The sequence below is a fragment of the Lithobates pipiens genome, unplaced genomic scaffold (assembly GCF_037356315.1).
Source record: "Lithobates pipiens isolate NorthernLeopardFrog02 unplaced genomic scaffold, aLitPip1_a1.2 Scaffold_27, whole genome shotgun sequence".
In the NCBI taxonomy this organism is placed as follows: domain Eukaryota; kingdom Metazoa; phylum Chordata; class Amphibia; order Anura; family Ranidae; genus Lithobates; species Lithobates pipiens.
In genome coordinates, this window is record NW_027507788.1 from 39,792,005 (window position 1) to 39,819,984 (window position 27,980).

Consider the following 27,980-nt stretch of genomic DNA (forward strand, 5'->3'; position numbering starts at 1 on the left):
GACTAAATGACACGTTGATTCTTGATAAGGAGGGGGGGGAAGTAGTGAGTAAGGAATTAGAGAAGTACTTTCTGATGAATGAGACCGAAGGAATCTCTGGGCAGGTCCTGTGGGATGCCCATAAGGCGTATATTCGGGGGATCTTGATTGCACGAGGCTCGCAGAAAAAAAAAGAACGTATAGAGAGGGGTAATAAACTCAGAGAGGAAATCCTCAAAATTGAACAACAACATAAAAGGGGGCTTACAGATAAAAAGCTATATCAAAAATTAACGTCCAGGAGAGAAGAACTACGTGGGTTAATGGAACAAGAAACTAAAAAATTTTTTAATCAACTCAATAAAGTGAGGTATCAAGAAGAAAACAAACCTACTAAATATCTAGCCAGGACGCTCCAAAAGAAAAAAGCTACGAACTACATAGAGAAAATTCAAACAGAAACCGGGGACATGGTATACGCTTCAAAAGAAATAGCCGAATCATTCAAAACATACTACGGGAAATTATATGCGGTAAAAAACAACTTGATAGATAAAGAAGGTAAACTAAAAGAAACTGTTAAATATTTAAATAAGGCGAGACTCCCCAGGATCAGTGAAATTGATAAAGAATACTTAGAAAACCCCATAACGGAAGCAGAAATAAACGAGGTATTAGCGGAATCAGCTCCTGGGAAAAGCCCGGGACCAGACGGTCTGACAATTAGTCACTACAAGAGGTTTAAGAATATACTAGTACCGAAACTCTGTAAATATATGAACGGGATTGGGACAGAGTACGCCATGAGTAAAGAGGCGCTATCTGCCTCAATAACGATCATACGGAAAGAAGGAAAAGACGAGACCAAGTGCGCAAGTTACAGACCAATATCACTCCTTAATGAGGATACTAAACTATTTGCTAAGGTGTTAGCAAATAGAATGAAAAAAGTAATGAATATACTAGTACATCCAGATCAGACTGGGTTTATCCCCGGGAGAGAGGGAAAGGACAATGGAGTGAGAACTTTATTGATTCTATCTCAAAGGAAGAAGACGGAACCCCCGGCGCTACTATTATCAATAGATGCCCAAAAGGCCTTTGATAGAGTCGATTGGGGATTCATGTTCCAGACAATGGACAAAATGGGCATAGGCCCTAGGATGGCCAGATGGATTAAAACGATGTATGACCACCCGACAGCGACTGTAAACATCAACGGGTTGCCCTCCTCTTCCTTTGAGATGGAAAATGGGACCAGACAGGGATGCCCACTATCACCTCTTCTTTTTGTGCTTTCGTTGGAACCCCTACTCGCGACAATCAGAAACAACCCGGAAATAAGCGGAATTAAGGCTGAGCAAGAGGAACATAAACTTGCAGCATATGCAGACGACGTGTTGTTTTATATAAGTAACCCAGTAGATTCTCTGCCCAAGATAACAAAGGCCCTGGATGAGTACGGGAAATTATCAAACTTCAAAATTAACCAAACAAAATCTGAAATCCTTAATATAAATGTAGGTGCGACGGAAGTACAACTAATCCAAGAACAAAGTAAATTTAAATGGACAAAAGAGCTGAAATACCTGGGGGTAAAATTGGCAAACACTCTGGATAAGATATACCGTCTAAATTATATCCCTTTATTGAATGAAATAAAAACTGAACTCAGAAGAGCAAGTAATAGATCGATCTCGTGGATAGGTCGAATAAACGTGTATAAAATGTTTATTCTTCCAAAAATTGTATATAAATTCCAGATGTTGCCAGTTGAAATCCCATCCAGCTATTTCCAAAAATTAAAAGCAATAATGAGCAAATTTATATGGAATAACAAAAAACCTAGGATCTCCTATGGAGTATTAAAACAAGAAAAAGGGAGGGGAGGATTAGCGGTCCCTGATTTACAATATTATTATCAGGCGGTGGTCTTATCAAGAATTGTAGAATGGGTAAAAGGGAAAAAAAAAGAGGAAAAAAGATGGGTTAATTTAGAATATACAGTGGTGTGAAAAAGTGTTTGCCCCCTTCCTCATTTCCTGTTCCTTTGCATGTTTGTCACACTTAAGTGTTTCGGAACATCAAACCAATTTAAACAATAGTCAAGGACAACACAAGTAAGCACAAAATGCAATTTGTAAATGAAGGTGTTTATTATTAAAGGTGAAAAAAAATCCAAACCATCATGGCCCTGTGTGAAAAAGTGATTGCCCCCTAAACCTAATAACTGGTTGGGCCACCCTTAGCAGCAACAACTGCAACCAAACATTTGCGGTAACGTGCAATGAGGCTTTTACAGCGTCCTGGAGGAATTTTGGCCCACTCATCTTTGCAGAATTGTCCTAATTCAGTTACATTAGAGGGTTTTCGAGCATGAACGGCCTTTTTAAGGTCATACCACAACATCTCAATAGGATTCAGGTCAGGACTTTGGCTAGGCCACTCCAAAGTCTTCATTTTGTTTTTCTTCAGCCATTCGGTGGTGGACTTGCTGGTGTGTTTAGGATCATTGTCCTGCTGCAGAACCCAAGTTCGTTTCAGCTTGAGTACACGAACAGATGGTCGGACATTCTCCTTCAGGATCTCTTGGTAGACAGCAGAATTCATAGTTCCTTTTATCACGGCAAGTCTTCCAGGTCCTGAAGCAGCAAAACAGCCCCAGACCATCACACTACCACCACCATATTTTACTGTTGGTATAATGTTCTTTTTATGAAATGCAGTGTTCCTTCTACGCCAGATATACTTGGACACACACCTTCCAAAGAGTTCCACTTTTGTCTCATCGGTCCACAGAATGTTGTCCCAAAAGTCTTGGGGATCATCAAGATGTGTTGTGGAGAAATTGAGACGAGCTTTGATGTTCTTTTTGCTCAGCAGTGGTTTTCTCCTTGGAACTCTGCCATGCAGGCCATTTTTGCCCAGTCTTTTCCTGATGGTGGAGGCATGAACGCTGACCTTAACTGAGGCAAGTGAGGCCTGCAGTTCCTTGGACGTTGTTGTGGGGTCTTTTGTGACCTCTTGGATGAGTCGTCGCTGCGCTCTTGGGGTAATTTTGGGCGGCCGGCCACTCCTGGGAAGGTTCACCACTGTTCCATGTCTTCGCCATTTGTGGATAATGGCTCTCACTGTGGTTCGCTGGATTCCCAAAGCTTTGGAAATGGCTTTATAACCCTTTCCAGACTGATAGATCTCAATTACTTTCTTTCTCAATTGTTCCTGAATTTCTTTGGGTCTCGGCATGATGTGTAGCTTTTAAGGATCTTCTGGTGGACCTTACTGTGTCAAGCAGCTCCTATTTAAGTGATGCCTTGATTGTGAACAGGTGTGGCAATAATCAGGCCTCGGTGTGGCTAGAGAAATTGAACTCAGGTGTGGACAACCACAGTTATAGTATGTTTTAACAAGGGGGGCAATCACTTTTTCACACAGGTCCATGATGGTTTGGATTTTTTTTCACCTTTAATAATAAACACCTTCATTTACAAATTGCATTTTGTGTTTACTTGTGTTGTCCTTGACTATTGTTTAAATTGGTTTGATGTTCCGAAACACTTAAGTGTGACAAACATGCAAAGGAACAGGAAATGAGGAAGGGGGCAAACACTTTTTCACACCACTGTACATACAGTAAAGCACAATTAAATAAGATAATATGGAATCCCCCAAAATACAGGGTACTAGATATAGACACAAATAAGTTAACACAGACTGCACTGAAGATATGGGATAAGGAATATAAAAGATTAAATGGACACTATAATTCGCCACTGATAACCTTAAAAGATAACGAATATTTCCCACCGGGTAGAGGGGTGATAGGAGGGAACTGGATAAGATTAGAGGGGTCACAAATAAAAGATATAATTAAAAAAGGGAAACTTCTTTCACATGAAGAGTTAGTGCACATGGGATTTATGAGAAGGGATAGGTGGCGATATCTCCAGCTGACCCGTTTCATAGAAAAACTTCCCCAGCCGATTAGGTCTGAAAAGGATTTGACAGGGGTGGAACAACTTTGTACGGCTGATAGTACAAAGGGTATAATATCAAAGCTATATGGGCTATTGATGCGGACCAGCTGGAAAGATACGCCGCCATATATAAATAAATGGGAAAGGGAATTGGGATCACAAAAAGGTAAAGAAACAATAAATAAAATTTTGAAAATGACACACCGCTCGGCAAGGGACAATAAAACAGCTGAGATGAACTACAAACTTATCTCCCGATGGTATAACACCCCGGATAAGGTATCTAAATTCCAGCTAGGCGGGACCGCCGAGTGCTGGCGGGGCTGTGGGAAAACAGGTACCATGACACACATTTGGTGGGAGTGCGCTAAAATTAAACTATACTGGGAAAAGATCCTTCAAATGATTAAGGAAATAACTCAAACAGCATTGAAATCAGACCCCTGGGTAGTACTCTTTCACGGCACGGAGGTTGGGGTTAAACAATACCAAGACACAATCATCCCGCATCTATTAAACGCTGCGAAAAAACTGATCCCTAAAAAATGGCGAGAGGTAGAGTGCCCAACAACATGGGAGTGGGTAGATGCGGTAGAAGAAATATATAATATGGAAAGCCTGTGTTTGAGAGAAGAAGAGGAAAGGGTAATATTTCTAAAAAAATGGAGAGGTTGGAAACAATTTAAGTGGGATTGGAGTTTCTCCGCACAACTAAGACCATAAAGACCAGAATATCAGGAGCAGGGACACTACTGACAAGGGGAAAGGGGAGGGGGGGGGGGGGTAGTATAACTTTAATATAATTTCAGTGAAATATTGGGAGTAAGATATAAGAATTGTTTTAAGAAATATGAAATAAAAGTTGGATAAATGTTTTTACATTTAATTATACAAGTAAGCAACAAGAAAACAGCCACAATGATGTGAAGATTAATTCTAAGAGACAACAATGAACGTTAAGTTGATTCATAGTCTCAGGTAAAGATTCGCTGATGTGGCAAAAAAAAAAAAAAAAAAAAAAAAAAAAATGTTATGGCACAGCCAAGTTTTTACTGGCATTTCCAAACGTTACAAATTTAAAGTAAAGTGCAAATTTCAGTATTTCGGCTATAAACAAGTACAATTAGCAATTTGATTTAAGGGCGATATTAAGGCAAAAACATATTTCTTACTTTATTTTCAATATAGTAAGTAAGTAGCTCAGGAACAGGATTCAGGAGGGCAAAAAATTTGAATGGGCAGGAACACACATTGACTCTCACAGTGACACTGACAGCAGTGTGCAGCAGCACAGATGAGGATGTCACCTCACCGACACGACACGTCCCCTCCTGAGTCACAGTCTCTCTCCCTGCCAGGTGGTCCCTTCAGTCCAAACAGCACTGCCAGTCCTGCTCCTGGCTTGCCTTGCTCCCATCCTGCAGACCCACACACGAGACAGTGTCGCTCCCCTCGGATCCCTTGCACCATGGCATCAGACCACATGCTCAGGCACCGCCTACGCCAGACCCGCTGGTGCCACCCAAACTCACTGTAGAAGGCACAAGAATGGTCTCGGCCAACTCCAGACCAGAATTGCACATGTGCAGTTCTGAGTTGAGCATCACAGATTGTACAATACATGGGACTTAAAGTTGGATTCAATCATCAATTATCAAATTGCAGACGTTCTGGCATCTGACAGATGAATGACAGGAGTCCGTACTTATATTTAGCTTGTGCAGAAGTGGAGGATGCGGCCAAGTGTCATAAAACTATTCTTCTCACTATTTATTGCCCCGTTTCATTCCTTGCATTTGTTCCACAAATGTATGTTAGGCACAACAGGAGAAAAGGAGTCTGATATGTTCTGAAAATCAGAAATAACTGTTGCTTGCTGAAGGGTATCCTGTCTTTTCCAGAGAGGTGGTTGAAGGTCTGCAGGAATCTTGGTCACCTATCTGAACAGAGCTTCCATCAGTTCATCACTATTGAGCACTGTACTGTATGAATTATGGCAGGATCACAGGACAGCTAAGGTCTGGAGATGGGGTGTAGATATCTAAAAGAATGATCCAGCAGTATTAACTGTGTTCTGCTTTCACCTAACTCAAAATACTCCTTAGGTCACTATACAGACCCCAAAAGACTCTTTCATTTGCAATACAGGCCCTGAAAAATCATCATAAGATAATAAGCAGCTCATTATTAAGACTGACAGCTTCCAAAGGAAAGGACAGAACAGGCTTACATTTTAAATGCAGAATATTAGCCCCGGAGAACCTGCGCAATAAGGTGCCATCAAAAAATGAGAAGATAAAATTATGGAACTCTACTTTTAATGGCCAGAGTACCATTTTCTTGATAGAATCTACATGTCTTTGGAGATTTAAAATAGTTTTCTGTAGATCCAATAATGCCTTCATTGACTGTGGGGCAACTACCAGCAGCTCAATTCTGTCCTTTGCTCAGATGACCGTAATCCTTTGAATCATGTATTGTTTTACACGCCTTCTTAAGAAAAGAAAAAGCCTAGGTGCATGCTGGAACTTTGGACTTTCATTTATTTTTATTTGGATACTGTCACATTGGGGGTTTCTAGACTTAAAAATATCATCTATAAAATAGTTGTCAGTCTGGCCAAATTTCATATAAGAATCAGAAACATTTTACCAAACTTCTGGGACTTGCCCGTTCAGGTTTCTAGCTTGATACTGCAGGGCTTGCTTCCCCATTATGCCAATTTACAAATGGTCTTCAGGGGGAAAGCAGCTGCCAGGTCTTATAGCTAGCCTGTTGTTTTCCTTACAGAAGTCTGTCCTGGAAAGGCAGGTTAGAAATCTAACAAAAAGGACGCAAAGGCCTAATGCATTACCTTAAAATAGTTTATGAAAAAACAAAGTGCAGAAAACATACTCACAAAAGACTACATAGCTAAAGGCCTTGAACATAATAAAACCCAAGCGCTGACATCAAGGCCAAAGATGTGGAGGTCCCTTACAGAGGCCTAGGGATTACTCAAGCGCAGACATAAATTCTGACACGTTTCGAGGACTCTCTTCCTCAAAACATAATTTGCCCACTAGTCTCAAATTTAAATTTGAAATAGACATATAAGTGCCATGTGACCATTTCTTGGCTGTCCCTCCCGTAAAGGGGAGGGACCCCATACATAAATATTATTCACCCGACAGGAACAACCCCCAGCACCATAGTGCACTGAAGATGCTTAAAACTCTCAATTGCCCTCTACTCACCACATGCTTCAATGATCTATATATAATATAAAGTATATATTCATTCATATTTTCAACTACACTAAACAGGCCACATCATCCAGTAGGAAGAACAGCAATCTTACCCCATGTTGTCAAGGATTTCTCTTTGGCTCTGTGCCACACATGATAGTAACAGTTCAGAAGATATGGCTATTGGAACGCACACCATGGCTGCAGGAAGGCATGCTATTAGTCTTCCACTGGAAGTAACCAGTCTGCTGAAAATTCCAGAAGCTGGCGGAACACACGCTGTCAACTGAACTGCAGCCCTGCTGGAGCAAATGTACAAGCTTTGGTGGGCAGGTAGACCAAAAATTAGCCACACACCAACATCCGTCCAACTGGTTTATTGAAAGACTGACTGTCACCAGGACTAAAACAACGGACCAAGGGGTGGGCGAGTGTAAGATTAAAGAGGCTGGATGGGGCCTGAGCTGGCAGTCAGCAGCTGCCAAACACTGATATGGACTGGAGTACTACAGCTTTATATGTCAGTTCTCTTTATTTTTTTGGCAGCCAGATCAAATGTCGAGTATTTGACTTTTAACTGCTAGACATATATAAAAAATACATGTGGCAAATATAAAATATTCAGGAGGATGCAAGATGTCAACAAGTCATGAAAGATCAATGTTAAAGTATGCAAATAAAATCCATATATCAGCACATGCATATTATATATATATATATATATATATATATATATATATATATATATATTGTAATGGACGCCGTGGCTGGGTCCTGGAAGGACGCTATATTTCCCCTCTGTTTGGGTTGTGCTCTCTTTAGGGAATGAAAATTGATTAACCCACCTGTTAGAGGAAGTGTCTTTAAAAGGCAAGACAGGAAGTTGTAGATGGGTGTGGAGGAGTGGAGAACACATGGTGGATGGTGTTTGGCGTTTGTTTTGGGTTGCAGCAAATGAAGTGGACAGCAGTGTCCTGTTTGGAAGGCTCCTGGTAGGAGAAGCTACCTGCCATCAAGACCAAGCTCTGTTTCTGATAAGGACAGCTGTTCTGGACTTTGCAAGTCGGTGAGACTACAAATCTTTTTCCTTTTGTTTTTGGCTGCTGTAAAGCTATTTAAGTTAATAAACCGTTTGTTGTATGAAAAGCCTGTGTCCTGCGGTCTACCTGGTCCCCCGAACATTACAAGTGGTGCTCGAATGCGGGCAGGACAAAGTAACAGGCATTTTTTTCTTGCTATTTTTTTTTTTTTGTGAATTTGAACTGACATTTAAAGGGACAGTACAGTGAATTTATGTCCTGGGTTAAAGCTGCACAACTGCGGAAAGCTGAAACAATGGAGGAGCTAATTAAACAGCTGTCCTTGGCAAATATACAAGCGCAGACCCGCCATGAGGAAGCTAATCAGCGCTTAGCAACGCAGCACAACGAGGCACTGGCTTTGCAGCAAGAAAATACTCGCCTGTTGGTGGCCCAGTTAGCAGCCCAGCAAGCGACCCAACAAGGGGTTATGCAGGATCAGATGGCGGCCTTAAAAGAAGCAGTGCAGCAGCTTTCTCAGGTCCGTGAACAAGTGGCCGTTGCCCCTGGCAACCAGGTGACCATAAGGGCAAGCCATTTCTTGCAGAAGTTGTCCCCGAGTGATGACGTAGAGGCGTTTCTGGCAACATTTGAGAGGACGGCAGAGAGAGAAGGGTGGCCCCAGGACCAGTGGGCCGGCTTAATTGCTCCCTTCCTCACCGGAGATTCTCAAAAAGCCTATTTTGACCTACCACCAGAAGATGCTAAAAATTATCAAAAACTAAAGGCAGAAATACTGGCTCGGTTGGGGGTGACTACGGCCGTTCGGGCCCAACGAGTGCACCAATGGAAGTATCGTTCAAACCGGCCACCACGATCTCAAATGCATGACCTGGTGCAACTAGTAAAAAAATGGCTACAGCCCGAAGTGTTGTCTGGCCCCCAAATTGTGGAGCGGATCGTGCTGGACCGGTACTTAAGGTCACTGCCAGATGACCTTCAACGGTGGGTCAGTCATGGAGACCCCAAAACCGCGAACGGCCTTGTTGAGATGGTGGAACGATATACGGTGGTGGAGGATCTGCTTGGCCCCACCAAGCGTCAAGGGCCCAGTCGGCCACGGCCCTTCCGACCAACTGCCGCCCTTCGAACGGATGTCCCCAGGAGCCCTGGAACCAACACCCCGGAAGGCCAAGAGTCACACCCGTTACCCCCTCAGCGACCTGTTCCTGATCGGAGAGGAGGGGATGTACAATGTTGGCGATGTCATGCCTGGGGCCATACCCGGGCCCACTGCCCATTGCAGGAAGAACCCATGGAATGCGGGGTTCTTCGGAGGGGGTCTTTTTATGCCCATAAATCGTGTACAACACATCTTGACCTTGGAGAGAGGAATTTTGAGTGTGAAGTCCAAGTGAACCACCACCCTGCATGGGCCTTGCTGGACTCTGGAAGCATGGTAACCCTGGTTCACCCTAGAGTAATTGGGAAGATCGGTCCGGTAAGCAAAATTTTGCGGGTTGTGTGCATTCATGGGGACACTAGAGAGTACCCTCTCATCTCGGTGTCCATCTCCACAGCATGTGGCACTGGTACTCAAGAGGTGGGGGTGGTAAAGAACTTGGTACATGACGTTATCATAGGACGAGACTGTCCATTATTTGCAAAACTTTGGAGACAAGGAGAACTATCTGAAAGGTCCAGAGACTGGGAAGAAACTAGTCCCTCTGTTCCTGTTGTAGAGGGTAATAACCCTGAGATGCCACATGTTCATAATATGGACCCAGTTGATAAAAACGCCAAGACTTTGGTTAATAATGATGAAAATAGTGCTGATACTGTTAAAGATGTCAATATGTGGGGTTCTCAGACCTACCTGAACACTGAGGGGGGGGAACCTTCCCCGCTTCAGGTAATGCTGGGGGAAGACGATGAGGAAATGGCCTCTACCCCTGACTTGCCAGATTTGGGTGTTCCCCAGGGGGCATTTGGTACTGCCCAGATGCAGGACCCCACTTTGGCCAGGGCACGGGAACAGGTTGTAGTAATAAATGGGGAGCCCCAAGAGCCAGGTGCTAATGAGCGGTGGCCACATTTTTCAATACGTAATGAATTGCTTTATCGGGTTACTAAAGTGAGAGAAAATGTGGTAGAACAATTATTGGTACCCCAACAATATAGACGCAAGGTCCTGGACCTGGCCCATGATGATGTGTTAGGGGGACACCTGGGAGTTGAAAAGACGGAGGCACGGATCGCCGACCGGTTTTACTGGCCAGGCTTGAAAGCAGAGGTAAGGAGATACTGTACCTCTTGTCCCACCTGTCAGTTGACCGCTCCGGCGACCCATTTCCGGAGCCCGTTGGTCCCTCTACCCATAATTGAGGTCCCATTCGAGAGGATAGCCATGGATATAGTGGGTCCCTTGGTAAAGTCGGCTCGAGGGCATTCTTACATACTAGTGATCCTTGACTATGCCACTCGATATCCTGAGGCGCTACCCCTGCGGAATACCTCCTCTAAGGCTATTGCACGGGAGTTATTCCAGTTGTTTACACGGACAGGTTTTCCCAAGGAAATACTCACAGACCAGGGCACCCCGTTTATGTCGAAGGTTATGGCTGATGTATGCAAACTGTTCCGGATTAAACAGCTGCGCACATCGGTCTACCATCCCCAAACAGATGGATTGGTAGAACGTTTTAATAAGACCCTTAAGTCTATGCTCAAGAGAGTGGTACAAAGGGATGGGAAAGACTGGGACTGCTTGTTACCAGCTCTCCTGTTCGCTATCCGAGAAGTGCCCCAGGCCTCCACTGGGTTTTCGCCCTTTGAATTGGTATATGGGCGGAGACCTCGCGGACTACTGGACTTTGTTAAAGAAGAATGGGAAAGTGAACCAATCCAGCATAAAAGTGTTCTTGAATATGTCTCTCAAATGCAGGAGAGGATCCGAACTGTGATGCCGCTAGTTAAGGAACACTTACAAAAAGCCCAGGAGGCTCAACGACAGGTCTATAATAGGGCAGCCAAAATTAGGAACTTCCAAGTGGGGGATCGAGTAGCAGTGTTGATTCCCACTGTGGAAAGTAAATTCTTGGCCAGATGGCAAGGCCCTTTCGAGGTTGTGGAAAAAATGGGAGAGGTAAATTATAGAGTCCACCAACCAGGCAAGAGGAAACCCTTCCAGATATATCATGTAAACTTGTTAAAGCCCTGGACAGACAGGGAACCAGCGACCTCCCTGGCTAGTACAAAACTTGAGCCTCGGGTTGGGGTGGAGAGTGTCCAAATAGCAAATACCCTGTCTAAAACCCAAAGTCAGCAGGCAAAGGAGTTCTTGCAGAGAAATAAAGAAAAATTTTCAGACTTGCCCGGGCTCACTAGTGTCGTAGAGCATGATATTGTCACAGAACCAGGAGTCAAAGTTTTTGTCCGGCCCTACCGCATCCCAGAGGCTCAAAGGAAGGCCGTTTCAGAGGAAGTAAAAAAGATGTTAGACCTGGGGATTATTGAGGAATCGCAGAGTGAGTGGTCGAGCCCGATTGTGTTGGTACCGAAGCCCAACGGGACTCTGCGATTCTGCAATGATTTCCGGAAACTTAATGAAGTTTCCCGGTTTGATGCCTACCCTATGCCCCGGGTAGATGAGCTTATCGAGAGACTAGGTCCAGCCAGGTATATCACTACGTTAGACCTTACCAAGGGGTATTGGCAAATACCGTTGACTAAGGCTGCTAGAGAGAAAACTGCTTTTTCTACCCCAGAGGGGAGTTTTCAGTACAAAAGGATGCCTTTTGGATTGCAAACTGCTCCAGCCACTTTCCAGAGAGCAATGGATAGGATTTTACGACCTCACCGGAAGTATGCCTCAGTATACTTGGACGATATAGTCATTTTTAGCAAAGACTGGGAATCCCATTTGCCCAAAGTGCAGGCAGTGCTGGACTCTCTTTGGAAGGAGGGGTTTACAATAAACCCTGAAAAATGTGCTTTGGGAATGGAGGAGGTGAAATACCTGGGTTATATCGTGGGTAGAGGGGTAGTGAAACCTCAGGTCAACAAGATAGAGGCTATACAGAATTGGCCCCGCCCCCTCACAAAAAAGCAGGTACGTGCATTCCTGGGCATGGTGGGATACTACAGGAGGTTTGTACCCAACTTTGCCACGTTGGCGGCTCCGTTGACCGATCTGACTAAGGGTCGGAAATCGGTCATGGTGGAGTGGAATGCAGACGCTGAGAAGGCTTTTTTGGAGCTCAAGTCGGCGCTGTGCCAACACCCTGTCCTTGTAGCACCCAATTTTTCAAAATAATTTATTGTCCAGACTGATGCTTCCGATGTAGGATTGGGAGCGGTGTTGTCACAGGTTATTCATGGCGAGGAACACCCGATAGTCTTCCTCAGCAGGAAGTTAACACCAGCGGAGAAAAACTATGCCATAATTGAACGAGAGTGTCTGGCCATTAAGTGGGCTCTGGAATCCCTCAGATATTACCTTTTGGGGAGGAAGTTTAGGTTGATTTCTGACCATGCCCCTTTAACATGGCTGAGACAGGGAAAAGGGACTAATGCCAGGGTTACCCGGTGGTTCCTGGCACTCCAGGAATTTAAGTTTGTAGTGGAGCATAGGCCCGGGAGACTGCATCAAAACGCAGATGCCCTCTCCCGAGTCCATTGTTTGAGCTCCACTGTTGCCTCCACCTCCTTGGCGTTGGGGCACAGGGGGGGGATATGTAATGGACGCCGTGGCTGGGTCCTGGAAGGACGCTATATTTCCCCTCTGTTTGGGTTGTGCTCTCTTTAGGGAATGAAAATTGATTAACCCACCTGTTAGAGGAAGTGTCTTTAAAAGGCAAGACAGGAAGTTGTAGATGGGTGTGGAGGAGTGGAGAACACATGGTGGATGGTGTTTGGCGTTTGTTTTGGGTTGCAGCAAATGAAGTGGACAGCAGTGTCCTGTTTGGAAGGCTCCTGGTAGGAGAAGCTACCTGCCATCAAGACCAAGCTCTGTTTCTGATAAGGACAGCTGTTCTGGACTTTGCAAGTCGGTGAGACTACAAATCTTTTTCCTTTTGTTTTTGGCTGCTGTAAAGCTATTTAAGTTAATAAACCGTTTGTTGTATGAAAAGCCTGTGTCCTGCGGTCTACCTGGTCCCCCGAACATTACAATATATATATATATATATATATATATATATATATATATATATATAGATATATATATATATATCTATATATAGATATATAGATATATATACACACATATACACACACACACACACAATATTACCAAAAGTATTGGGATACCTGCCTTTACACGCACATGAGCTTTAATGGCATCCCAGTCCCAGAGTGTGTCTATATTAATGTTTGACCATACTTTCAGAAGCGCATTTGTGAGGTCAGGCACTGCTGTGGATGAGAAGGCCTGGCTTGCAGTCTCTTGTCTAATTCATCCCAAAGGTGTTCTATCAGGTTGAGGTTGGCCCAGTTAAATTCCTCCACCCCAAACTCACTCATCCATGTCTTTATGGACCTTGCTTTGTGCACTGGTCCAAACCATTTGGTGGATGGGGATTATGGTGTGGGGGTTGTTTTAGAGGGGTTGGGCTTGGCCCCTTAGTTCCAGCAAACAGAACGCTTAAGGCATCAGCCTACTAAAACATCTTGAACAATTTTATGCTTCCAACGTGGTAACAGTTTGGGGATGGCCCCTTTCTGTTCCAACATGACTGTGCGCCAGTGCACAAAGCAAGGTCCGTAAAGATGAATTAATAACCCTTTTACAATCTTTGCAGAGTTTTCTCCCAGCATCAGAGTCACATGTCATAGCTATTATGCCAAATAACTTTAGGCCTGAGGGATCCTTCTGATATTTTTCATGAATGTGGTAAGGAACTGAGTGGTTATCACTAGCTTTGAAGATGTTCCTTTTGGGTTACCCATATCTCATTGCATTTCTAGCGTATGGGAAATCCGGCCCACATAAAGTAGACCACTAGAACAAATTAGGCCATAGATGATACAGTATATTGTGTACTGCAGTTAATGAATGGTCTATTAGGATGAACTCTACCGTCTGCCCCTATGACCTCTTACATTCTATGCCACATGTACTCTAAGGTTCTACATTTCTTAAAGTAGAACTATAGGCAAAACTTTTATTTTTATTTTGGATAGAGCAAGGGAGGGTTAAAAACCCGGTCAGATTTTTTTTTGCCATCGGTGTCACATTTGGAGATTTCCCTTCACTTCCTGCCCCATAGTCAAAACAGATAAAATACCTGCAAATTACGGGATTTACTTTTACTTTCACTTTCAATGATAATGGTAAACAGGACAAATAAAGAGGGCGAATCTCCTTAACAGAGGCAGAGGTAGCAATAAAAACCGACAAGCGTTCTAATCCCGCTGCGCTCTATCCAAAGATAAAAAAAAAAGTTTTGCCTTTAGTTATATTTGAATATATATTTATAGCTTCCTTCTATAGCTTGCTTTCTGATCAAAAATGGAACCCTGCTTGCTGCTGATGCCACTATTTTAAGTGGCTTCACCCTGCTAGGAGCAATGTAACTTCTCAGGTGACACTAGGTCACTTTGGAGGGCTGCCAGATAAAATAATAAAATCTTGTTTCAATATATTCCAGTATTTAGAAAACAAAAATGCCTAATCTCAAAGGCTGTGGGCTCTTTCACACATGTGGACTGTTCAGCTGGATTCACACCTATGCTTTTTTAGTGCTTTTAGCATTTTGCGGATTTGTACTACAGTCTATTCACCATGGTTTCCTATGGAGCACGTTCTGTTGTGCAAATATGCAAAATGCAGAAAGCACTAAAAATGCCTAGGTGTGAATCCAGCCTTCAGGTCTGCCTGTCAGTTTTTCAGGAGCACTATGAGTGTTTCATTCTCAGGCAGAAAGCTGCACGTTTTTTAATCGTGATTTTGCCGCGATTGTTACCGCGTTTTTTGCCGATATATTGCCGTGATTTTGTACAGGTCAAAAGGTCACCAATGTAAAAAGCTGAAAAAATGCATGTGATCTGCCTAAAAAAAGCTCATGTACTTTTTTGAGCTTTAGGCATTTTGCTTCAGGTGACAAATTGCTCAGATGTGAAACAGGTGCCATTGAAATTAATGGGATTTTGCTTGTTGGGCGTTTTTCAGTCATGTTACTGTCCAGGAAACCCATATAATTATGTGTAATAACAGTGACCATTGGGGTTACCAAAGGCCTTCTAGTTCAAAGATATTTCTGGATTTATTAAATATTGTGATAGCTGCTCTTGATCCACATCTCCACGGGGTCTACCTGTCTGCCTTGCTTGTCCCTTCATTCACATTTCTTAGCCCTTGTACACACGGCCGGAGAATCCGTCGGAATGTGTCCTATCAGACCGTGTTGTCGGATAATCCGACTGTGTGGTATGCAAATTTTCCAACTTGCTGGAAATATTTTCCAACAAACTGGTCCGATCGGACATACTCCGATCATGTGTAGAGAATTCCGATCGGACAAAGTGCCACGCATGCTCAGATCAAATTCCTAGACCAAAGCTATTGGCTACTAGCCTGAACGTAGTCCCGTTGTAACGAAATAACGTCATCACGTTCTGAACGATTGGATTTTCCGACAACTTCATCCGACCATGTGTATGCAACAGTTTCGGACAAGATCCGTTGGACAAAATACGACGGACAGAATCCGTCGGATTTGGTTGTCGGAATCTCCGACCGTGTGTACAAGGGCTTATACTGTATAAACCATAGACATCTGCGGATTTTGCAGCAGACATTTCCTTTTCCAACAGGAATACTGTAGTTTGGGTCATAGTTGACAGATTTAGCACAGCGTGTCACCTGGTTCCTTATCCAAGCTACCCAATGCTAAAAAGTTAGTCCAACTCATCTATTCTGACCATATTTTCAAACAATTTGGAGCCCCAGAAAATATAGAGAGGAGCTTATTTCCAAGGGACTTCAGCAGAGGTAAGTATTAAATTGTCTGACTAACCATTCCCAGACTAAAGGGTAAATGGAAAAGACAAGCCAATCCATAGAAAAGTTCCTTCAATAGTTTTTTTTTTTTCTAATCAACAATCAGTCATTTATCTTGAACTGCATTTATTTTAAATTATGCTTCTTTGAGATGCCTCCACCTATTAATGTTTTCCGCAAAAGCCCAAACTCAATTCCTTGCAGTATCAACCTCTACTGTTCCAGCATTAGAGGAAATCACGAAAAACATTCTACAAGTCCAATAAAAATATATAGAGGCATAACCTCTATACATGTAAAGTTGAATGGGGACCTTGGATTGTGGGCTCCTTGAGGGCAGGGACCGATGTGAGTGTGCAATGTACAGGGATAGGGACAATTATAGACACTCAGGTTGAACTGGATGGACTGGTGTCTTTATTCAACCTTACTAACTAACTATGTAACCAAACGGAAAGCTCAGGCTCAAACAGTTAACATAAAATGCGGGCTACAAACCAACTGGTCAAGTGACTATATCAAGTTCTTCGTCTGATTCATAATTGGAGAACCCTATCACCAAATCAGTATCAGTATTTCCAACATTAAGCTACAGTACCTACTAAAATTAACCACTTCCCACCCGGCCAATGTATATATACGGCCGGGTGGGAGCCGCCTGCTCCTGATAGGACGTTCAGGAACGTCCTTCAGGAGCAGCGGGATCGCGCGCGCGCGCGCGCGCCCGCGCAGCGGCGCGATCCCGATGTGCTCGTGTCACCCGGACACTGCACATCTCAGATCGGCAGGAGGGCTCTGTGATTGGCCCTCCTGATCACATGATGGCCGTGTCCAATCACGGCCGTCATGTGATGTAAACAAACAGCCGGTTGCTAGGCAATCGGCTCTCCTCTCCTCACACGGAAGTCACCGCTGAGAAGAGGAGAGCAGAACCCTGCAGCCGGCTGATGATCAGTGAGTATGAGCTGCTTTTCACAGCTTTTTACTCACTGATCATCAGTGTAGTGTAAACACACAACACACCACACAGTGAAAACACAGTCCCCACATATGTCCCCAAAACACACATGTCCCCAAAACATACATGTCCCCAAATAATAAAAACACATGTCCCTAATAATAAAAACATGTCCCCCACATATGTCCCACTAAAATCACATGTCCCAATGATTATCTGCACACATATGTACGTGATCACCTGCACACATATGTACATGATCATTTGCGTACATATGTCCGTGATCACACAAACCAATTATTATACACTTAACGGAATTTTTTTTACCAAAAACATGTAGCAGAATACATTTTGGCTTAAATTTATGACAAAATTTGATTTTATTGGATTTCTTTTCAAATAGAAAAAAGAAAATATTGTTTTTTTCCCAAATTTCCGCTTTTTTTGCGCTTATATCGCAAAAAAAAAAAACGGAGTCGTGAATAAATAACACCAAAATAAAGCTCTTTTTGTGCGAACAAAATGATAACAATTTCATTTGGGTACAGTGTAGCATGACCGCGCAATTGTCACTGAAAGCGCTAGAGCGCTGAAAGCTGAAAATTGGGCTGGGAAGGAAGGGGGTGAAAGTGCCCTGTATTGAAGTGGTTAAAGAGGTTTGGTTGAGAAGAACGAGATTTTCCAGAACCATCTAGACTCCATCCCTAATTCCCTTATCGGTGACAATCCTTGTTCCAGCTGTCAGTAAGGTCCATAACAATCTTCAATTAGTATAGGTAGACATCTGGTAGACATTTCAAAGATCTTCCTCTTGTCACAAGAAATTGGATAATAAAGAACAACATCCTGCTCTCCAGTCTTTCCTGGGAGACGAGGCATGGCTATCCATAATAAATAAGCTAAATTATATTTTGCACACTTCAACTGACCTTATATGATGTTAAAAAATGAAACCATCGTCTAGCCACTTAACATTCACTCCTCTCTTCCGATTGTGAATTCTTCTCATGGCTCTTTAGATTTTCTTGTAAATCCACCCCTTCGTATACATGCTTATATTCATACAGTATATTGGAACTAACGCAAGCAAAACCTAAACAGAAAAGTTGCAAGAGGGGTCTATAATGGAGGGTACTGTAAAGTCCTTTCTCTAACTGACTAGCTCAGTTACCAAGGTCAGCTTTTCCTAAGCATGTGTCTGTATCCTCTGCTGGGTACAATGCAGAATGAAGCCAGGCACATACAAGTGTCTTTTCAACATAAGGCTTATGCACCCGAGTGTATGAAAATATGCTGCAATTTTTCTAACAGAACTTGGCAGAATAAAAGTGGCTTTAGTGTTGCATTTTTTAATGCGTATTTACGACTGTATGTATACATGTTTATATGCATTTACATGCACACTGTGTTCACATGCGTATGAGTGAAAACTTATTCTACTTGCTAGAATATTATTTTATTCTATCCATTAGAATAAATGTATGTGTATATGCCTGGGTTTATGCATGTTTATGCATGTATAGGCATAAATTATGCTGGAAAGCTCCTTTCTGAACGCAGGTTTGGGACATTTTTGAATGACCCTGAACGCTACTTTAACATACACCTGTAAATAACACAACGTGCATATGCACATTACATAACCCAGAGCTGCCTTCGGGGCATAAAAAATGCCACGCACCTCTAACAGCAGTATTTTTTCTGCCCTTGTGCAAGAGGCTATAATTGGATGGAAAGCATAAATCCTACTTCGTACATTAAAGCTTAAAGGGGAACTGCAGTCTTCTCACATAATGTGTAATAAAAACATATTTGCCATTCTGAAGCTTCCCCACAACAACTTTGCATATTATTTTATATATTGTGATTGTACTTGCAAAATATGCAGCAGAAATCTCCCTCCAATGAGTCTGGCTGCATCCATTTTAACTGTGGGCAGCTGAAGCTGCTGCCTGTTCACATCCTGGATTTACACAGACACACAGAGGCACACCTCCAACTCTGTAGCCCTGCAGCTCCCATTGGCCCTCTTGACTCATCCCTCCTCCCTTCCTGGCAAACTCTCAGGAGAGTAAGAGAGAGAGTTGTGAATGATGTCATCAGCCTAGGCTTATTACCAGACAAGAAACAGGAAGTGGGCTGTAAAACGTATTTACTGGAATAAAAAAAAAAAAGTGGTACTACTTTTACTTTTTAATATCTTTATAAATGGTATTGGGTCTGGGATTAAAAGTAAAATTTCTGTCTTTGCAGATGACACCAAGCTATGCAGTGGAATAACATCTCCAGGATGTCTCCAATTTACAAGCTGACCTCAATGCACTGTCTAATTGGGCAACTATGTGGCAGATGAGGTTTAATGTTGATAAATATACAGTTAAGCACTTCGGGGCTAAGAATATACATGCATCATACATACTAGGGGGAGTACAACTGGGGGAATCCATAGTGGAGAAGGATCTGGGGGTTTTGGTAGATAATAAGCTCAATAACAACATGCAATGACAAGTTGCAGTTTCCAAAGCAAGCAAAGTCCTTTCTTGTATTAGGAGAGGTATGGACTTCAGAGAGAGAGAGAGAGAGATATAATTTTGCCCCTGTTCAAATCATTAGTAAGACCTCATCTGGAATATGCAGCTCAGTTTTGGGCACCAGTTCTCAAAAAGGATATTGAGGAACTGGAGAAAGTGCAGAGAAGGGCAAACAAACTGATAAGAGGCATGGAGGAGCTCAGCTATGAGGAAAGATTAGAGGAACTGAATTTATTCACTCTTGAGAAGAGGAGATTAAGGGGGGGGGGGATATGATCACCATGTACAAATATATAAGGGGTCCATATAGTGAACTTGGTGTTGAGTTATTCACTTTACGGTCAACGCTGAGGACAAGGGGGCACTCTTTACGTCTAGAGGAAAATAGATTTCATCTCCGTATACGGAAAGGTTTCTTCACAGTAAGTTCTGTGAAAATGTGGAATAGACTCCCTCCAGAGGTGGTTCTGGCCAGCTCAGTAGATTGCTTTAGGAAAGGCCTGGATTATTTCCTAAATGTACATAATATAACTGGGTGCAAACATTTATAGGTAAAGTTGATCCAGGAAAAATCTGATTGCCTCTCTGGGATCAGGAAGGATTTTTTCCCCCTGCTATAGCAAATTGGATCCTGTTTTTCTGGGGGGGGGGGGGGGGTTTGCCTTCCCCTGGATTGTATGATATTTTTTTTATGGTTGGACTGGATGGACTTGTGTCTTTTTTCAACCTGACGAACTATGTAACTATGTACTATCCTAAGTTAAAAAAAAAAGGGCAGAAGATTTAACAGATGGAAAGTTAAAAAAAATGACTGAAGGTCCGCTTTAAGTAGAAAGGTTCCTGCTGATACTTATGTCCTGTACACACGACCGGTTTTCCCGTCGGAATAAACTCTGAAGGTTTTTCCGATGGAGTTTCGATGGAATTCCGCTCAAACTGTCTTGCGTACACACGATCACACCAAAGTTCAACCGTCAAGAACGCGCTGACGTACAACATGTACGACAGGACTAGAAAAAGGAAGTTCAATAGCCAGTAGCCAATAGCTTCCGTCTCGTACTCTCTTCAGAGCATACGCCGTTTTTGGTCCGTCGGAACAGCATACAGACAAGCGGTTTTCCCGATAGGAATTGGTTCCGTTGGAAATATTTAGAACATGTTCTATTTCTAGCTCCGTCAGAATTTTCGACGTTAAAAAGTTTGATGGGGCATACACACGATGGGAATACACGGTGAAAAGCACCTGTCTGACTTTTTCTATCGGACATTCCGCTCGTGTGTACACGGCATAAGTGGTACTTTGTCATCTCTGTGTACTTTGCTGCTGTTCTGGTTATAAAATAGCCTGTCTCCTGGCTATTGTGTGTTTGATGATTGCCCTAACCTGTTCAACTTTTCAACTCTGTCTGAATGCCACAAACCATAAGTCAACTTGTTTGGGAGTTTATACCTAAATGGCAATTTGGTACTTCACTTCAGATATCTGATATTGTCGCTGGGGAAAATCTGGAGATTGAGAACTGCCAATAAACTGCACAGTACACAGAACATGGAAATGCAATTATTTTAGTAAATATAAACTGCTAAATACTGCTTCTCATCAGCATTCAGCAGTACAGTCGTGCTCAAAAGTTTGCACACCCTTGCAGAAATTGTGAATTTTTGCCATTAATATTAACAATATGACTGATAATGCCAAAAAACTGTCTTTTATTTAAGAATAGCAATCACATATAGACATTTATTATCAGTTTTTGGAGCCTTTTAAAATCATAATGATAACAGAAATCACCCAAATGGACCTGATAAAAAGTTTACATACCCTGAAATTTTGGCCTTGGTAGAGACACAGAAGGTGGCACATACAGGTTAAAATGGGAATTAAAGGTGAATTTCCCACATTTGTGGCTTTTTAAATCACATCTAGTGTCTGTGTATAAATAGTCAATGATTTTGCTAGCTCTCAAATAATTATCTAAGCAGGTTAGACACTAAGCAGGTTAGACACTGAGACATGAGGAGGTAGAAAAGAACAGTCAAAAGACCTGTGTAACAAGGTAATGAAACTTTACAAAGATGGAAAAGGATATAAAAACATATCCAAAATCTTGAATATGCCAGTCAGTACTGTTCAATCGCTTAAATAAGTGGAAAATTTGGGGATCACTTGATACCAAGACAAGGTCAGGTAGGTCAAGAAAGGTTTCAGCCACAACTGCCACAGGAACTGTTTGGGATACAAAGAAAATCCCACAGGTAACCTCAGGAGAAATACAGGCTTCCCCGGAGAAAGATGGTGGTTGTTTTTAAGGAGCACAATACGATGATGCTTGAACAAAAAAGAGCTGCATGGTCAAGTTGCCAGAAAGAAGCATTTACTGTGCAAGTTCCACAAAAATGCCTGGTTACAATATGGGCAACAACACCTTGACATGCCGCATTGGCTTTTTTGTGGCATTGGCACAGTAAGGGCTTCCTTCTGGCAGCTCAACTACGCAAACTTTTGAGCACAACTGTATATAGCAGTATTATGACTTCTATCAATGTCCAGCTGAGCACCGGTTTAAGCTTGGAGAAGTTTTCATTCTCCGCTGACTATCCTATGAGGCTGCATGACCCCTGACTTTGTCTAGACAGTGCTGAGTTGAGCCCTGTGTTGATATCATGCACTCCCCCCCCTAAAAAAAACAATAACTCTCCAGCAATACACACCAAACTGAACATGTGCAGAGTGCCTCCTAGGGCTTGTGTTTATCAGCTGATGGATTGGGGACAGTAACAGAAGGGGAGGATCAGAGAAGACCGGATCAAACAGCCTTTTTACACAATGCAGAGGATTAACCTCCTAGGTTTCACAGTGAGTATAAGGAGCATGCTTTACTGCATATACAGACTTATATTACTGTTGTAGGTTTAGTAACACATTCATAATGAAAATCAGGCAGTTCTTAGGAGGGCATACAGAGGAACCCAAGCTGCTTAATGCTGTCACAAATATTAGATGTTATACAACTAAAGGTTTGGAACTGCACTTAATTTTCTAATGGAGAATGAAGTTTGATTCTTATTTAGTTGCTAACGTGAGTTTTTTGGACAGTCCATCTCTAAAACAGTTTAAGGAATATAACCCACTGAAACTCACAACTCTTGGCTTTACATGTTGATTTCAAATAGGTAAATTTGCTGGGTTATAAACTATGATTTTTGTTTTTTTAAAAGCTTGTACCATAAGGAAGAGTAGAATCCTTCAGAGCTCCCCCTGAACAATATATATGGGTTGGTATCCCGACTACATGGGGCATTTAAAGGTAAGGAATTACTCACAATCAAATATTTCTGTACATCTGTACACATAATTCTAAACTGTAAACTCTGTTCAAATGGAGGTCACTATCTGTTGATAAAGAAAGATTGCACAGTATGCACAGAGACAGGGTGACCATACATATGCAACTTTCCTTGTACCTTGATGAAGGGTCATGCATGGTCCTCAAACAAATGTTTCTTTTTGGCAACTACTATATTTCTCTATTAAACTCCTTGAACTATACAGAAGGTGTGCTGGTGAATATTATCTCATATAATGGAACCCATCCATGTAAACTCACTGCAGCACCCACTATCAGTTTATGTGGTTTTGGACCATCAGATGCTGTACATCATGTACTTCACACCGAAGCAACACTTGTTTGTTGGATCTGACACCCTATCGGGTACAGAGGGTCAGTACATGAGTCCAAAACGACATACAGAATGAAAATATGTTTATGGTAGAATTCTTTCTTATTGTGAACAGAGATTTTGAAATTCTCCACAGTGTTTGTAATAATGTCAGACAAGAGAAATTGGAATAGGCAGACAGAGAAATTATCTCAGAAAAGAGTAGCTAGGACAGGAATTCAAGAAATAATTGCTTATGAAAGACCTTGGTATTCAAAGGTATTCAAAATGAAGTAAACAGATCTCTCAAGGATAGTAAGACACCGACGGCAACAAAAAATGGGAGATGGAGTTCGGTATTACATAGGACTCAATTCATAAACTGCCTAACTCATCCAAATCATCCAAAGAACCCAACTATAAAATCTAATCCAGATGGTATCACTGTCATACATAAATTTGACATCTCCACCCCCAAGAGTGGTTGGAGATGCTTATCTACACCTGGGATGATGACACAGTTGGAGTATATGCCCTTTGATTCGTCCTTTTTGACATATAATAATGCATACCTACAAAACATGGGCTGTGATGGGCTACAGTATTCTTTAAATTATTTTATGAAATTGAAAAAAATTTACTACACCACTTTAGGAAGATCCTATTGTATGCTGGTATTTTATTATGTTTGCTTATGTTATTATGATTCTGGTGTAGCGTTACTTTCAATATTTTGGCTGTTTTCCCTGAAGGTATGTCACTTTCCCTTTGAAGGGCATAAATGCAGGGGAGTCAACCTCGTGGGAAAGTCTGGTATGGGATGAAGACCTATGAGGACCCCTGCTGTCATATAGTACTTTTCCTGCAACCCCATCAATGGGTCCTTCTCAGGGGTGCCACGTTGTTCTGGAATTTAATGCCAATGGACTATTAACCATCTTTGGTATGGCCCACACAATATTATCTTTGCACCTATTTTATGCATAACACTAGGGACAGTGTTTTAAGTCAGCAGCACAGCCAAGCTACTTCAGCCAAGTTGAATAACCAATTGAATGTCTTCAACTGTACATGTATATGAAGAATATTGTGTAATGTACAGTTACATTTGGATTTAATAAAATATGACTTTTATTAAGTGGAGAAGGTGTCTGTCTACTTTAACAAGAAGTGTCTTTACCAACTACTGTAACCTTAGTGTATACTAAGAATCTGAATACAGGGAGTGAAAGCCAAAGAAACCCTCTGGGTTGAGAGCCTTGAACTTGTGAAGAAACAGTTTAATAAGTTAACCCTTGTGTAGCGGATGATATTTGGGATCAAATGTCACATGCATGTAAATTTCATTTTTGCCTCAGAACAATAAAGGTTCTGAGGGTTAATTGTGTAGGCAAGCCTTAACACCAGTCTGGCCAGGCTGTGTTTGGAAGTTCTGCCTGGTCATGTGAACGGTGAGGTGCACATGACAGGCAAGAACCAGGTCTGTTTGGATGTTTAGGTATCGGCCTTCTCGGAGCCAATCAGTGGGTGTGCCGGGGCCCGCTGAAGAGTCTGGGAAGGGGTACTTAAGGGGGTGTGGGTCATGTATTCAGGGTTCCGGAGTTGTTTGTGAGACCCATGTGGTCTGTTCTGGTTCCAGGACCGGGGCCGCAACATGTTCCTGTCGGTGGCCCCTAATAGACCTGCCTGGTCTGGGGTAGGGATCCATCTGTTCCCGAGTCTAGTCTCGGAACCGTCTGGTCCAAGGCGCAGTAACTGAGGGAGGATTCAAAGTGTCCCGGTGTGCTCTTGGCTTGAAGGGACACCACAGCTCGTGGAAGTGACCGGGGAGGACTCTTCGGAGGAGGGCTGGCAAGTGGTATCCTGTGAAGTGCCTGGTTACTGAGTTGGGAAGGACACTGACAAATTCACACTTTTCCAGTACCATTGAGGAAACAGGAAACGTTCCAGGTACGGTGGAAAAAGGTTCCTGATCACCCTTAGTTGATCATTCAAATTTTGAGTCAACGTGCTGACTGCGACGATCTCTGGCTAGAGATCTGTTCAGCCTTGAAGTACCCAGCTGCGAGTGGATACTCTCTTGGTGGAAATAGAGACTTTGCTAGACCTGCAGTTCAAGGTGCCTGAGTTCTTCACCCGTGCCCTTTGTTCCCTAAAAGACTGTGTTATTTTAAGCTTTCTGCATGAAGAGGTTGCTACTCAGAAAGTGCCAAAGTGCGATGATTTACTTTAACCAAAGGATAATGACTTGTGGGTGTGGCACTTACCCACAAGGGGGCACTCCACTGGCCTCCCCCAAAACCACAAATGAAAAAAAGTTTTACTACACAACTTTTTCTTCTCTTCACACTCTACGGTTTCTAAAAATTGATAGACAGACACCCTGCAAATTTCAGTTCCTCCTGGGCCAGCAAAATAAAACTAGCATTACACTTTGGACTTGTAAAGCTTCCCCCTCTTTGTTTTTTTCCCTTTCTCCTCTCTCCTCTAACCTTTATGCTACATTTACATTCGAGCTAAGCATTTTCAGGCACTTTTTCAAGTGTTTTCTTCAGGCGTTTTTCTGAGTAAATTTGCAAATATTATAGGCATTTTTTCAGGCGTTTTACATTTAGGCATTTTTGTTGTGGCCAATAGAAATCTGTGTAAGGTGTGGAGTGATGCAGGATAAGGGGAGGGAAGCGGAAAATGCCTGAAAAAAAAGCTAACTTGAGTTTAGGAGCTTTCAGCATTTTTTTTGCCAAAGCTCCTAAATTGAACTCCATAAAGGCCTATGTGTCAATGTACACATAGGCTTTTTGCAGAGTTTAGGAGCTGCAGTGTTTAGGTAAGCTTCAACCTCCCTCTCTTGAATGCGGAGGAATGGCATTTAGGATAGGAACGTTTTGACCACTGGCCACGGTAAAACGCAGCAAACACGTGCCACGATTTTGCTGCATTTTCCCTTGGCCGTGGTAAATGTAGACCAGTGTACATGAAGCCTTATTCTCCTCCAAAATACTTTCCTCTCCTATCATAACCTTCTCCCTCCCACCCCCAGCTAAAGTCTACTTTCCCAGGTACACATCTCTATCTATACACAATATGCCCAGACTAATAGCTTTAAAAATCAGACTAATGATATACTACCACAAATCAGGTTTTGCTACAAGATCTCATGTGCAAGCACTAATAATATTGAGATTTTGTTTCCTCTCTCTCATTGTTGCCTCTGGCTCCCCCGGAGAATTTTCCCAATCACTTCTTGTTTATATGACCTCCTTAAAGCGGGAGTAAACCCAGTTTCAAAAAACACTTACATTCCCGGCATGCCAGAAATGCTAACTTTCACATTGGTTGTGATCTCAACCAAACTTTCTAACCATCCAATGGCTGGTGTCATAACTGATCACATGTGCAGCATTATGGCAGTTGAAGAATTATAAGAGGCCAAGATGGTAGCTTCCTTGACTGAAAACGATAGGAGGGTTTACTTACACTTAAACTTGGAGAGGAAATCTCAGGTTTCCAAACCTTTTCCTACTCTGTGCCAAACTAAAAAAAGTGCTGGGGTTTTTTGGTTAGCGTAGTCACATTTATGTGTGTTAGGAGATGCGGGAGAGTGGCAGTTTTTGGAGAAGAGCTAAGCAATGGATTGAAAAGACTGACAAAGTCTACTTTGGTGGTTAGGGATAGGAGAAAAATAACAAGGAGGAAAAAGTAAAAGTAAGGCCGCGTACACACGGGCGGATTGTCTGGCCAACTTAGTCCGCTGAAACATGTTTCAGCGGACAATCCGCTCGTGTGTGGGCTTCAGCGGACATTTTCAGCGGACAGTCTGGCGGACTAAGTCTTTCGGAATTTCCGTAATACAGTCCGTCCAAACTTGGTTTCAGCAGACAATCCGCTCGTGAGTAGGCTAGTTCGACGGACTAAGTATGGCGCATGCTCAGAAAGGATTTACACGGCCGAAGGTTGCATTGCAGTGTATTGGACGTCGAATTTCTAGTCCCGTCGTACGTGCCGTACACGTCATCGCGCAAGCTTTCGGCGGACTGTCTGCTCATTGTGTGTGGTCAAGTCCGTTCATTCAAAAGTAGGACGGATTGTCTGACGAACTTAGTTGGCCAGACAATCCGCCCGTGTGTACGCGGCCTGAGACTTATTAATGGCAGGATAACAAACAAGGAGTCATTGAATTGAAGTTCTCACAGAAGAAGATACAGTCTGAAGACATATTTGAGGATAAGAGGAAAGAAGAAAATTGTAATGAAAGAGAGGCTGAACATTGCGGGTAGCGGCTCTATAAAAAAAAAAAAAAAGGTTTGTTCAGTATCTGAGGATAAGAAAAAAATGATAATGAAAGGCAGGATGAACATTGTGATTGGTGACTAGAAATAGCAAGTCTGTGCAGATAAAAGTATTTACAGGAAGGCATCATCCGGTGCTAGTCCACTTGTAGTATAATTATAGTGCTCTTTGAAATTATGCACTTTGCATATGATACATAATTGACCATGTCATACATTGATCACTGAGCTTTACTTAGCTGTAGGTTTTCAAGTGTGGTTCAGCGTTACACATGGCGAACCAGTGCCATAAAAATTGCAGTGTCCGAGACAAAAACAAATCAGAGAAATGCCAATAG

The 27,980-nt window shown here is 42.5% G+C and overlaps 1 protein-coding gene across 3 annotated transcripts in view; it reads right to left on the reverse strand.

Moving 5' to 3' along the window:
• Window positions 1–27,980, reverse strand: part of DSCAML1 (DS cell adhesion molecule like 1) — a 459,281-nt gene that overhangs the window by 110,713 nt on the left and 320,588 nt on the right. The window lies entirely within an intron of this gene.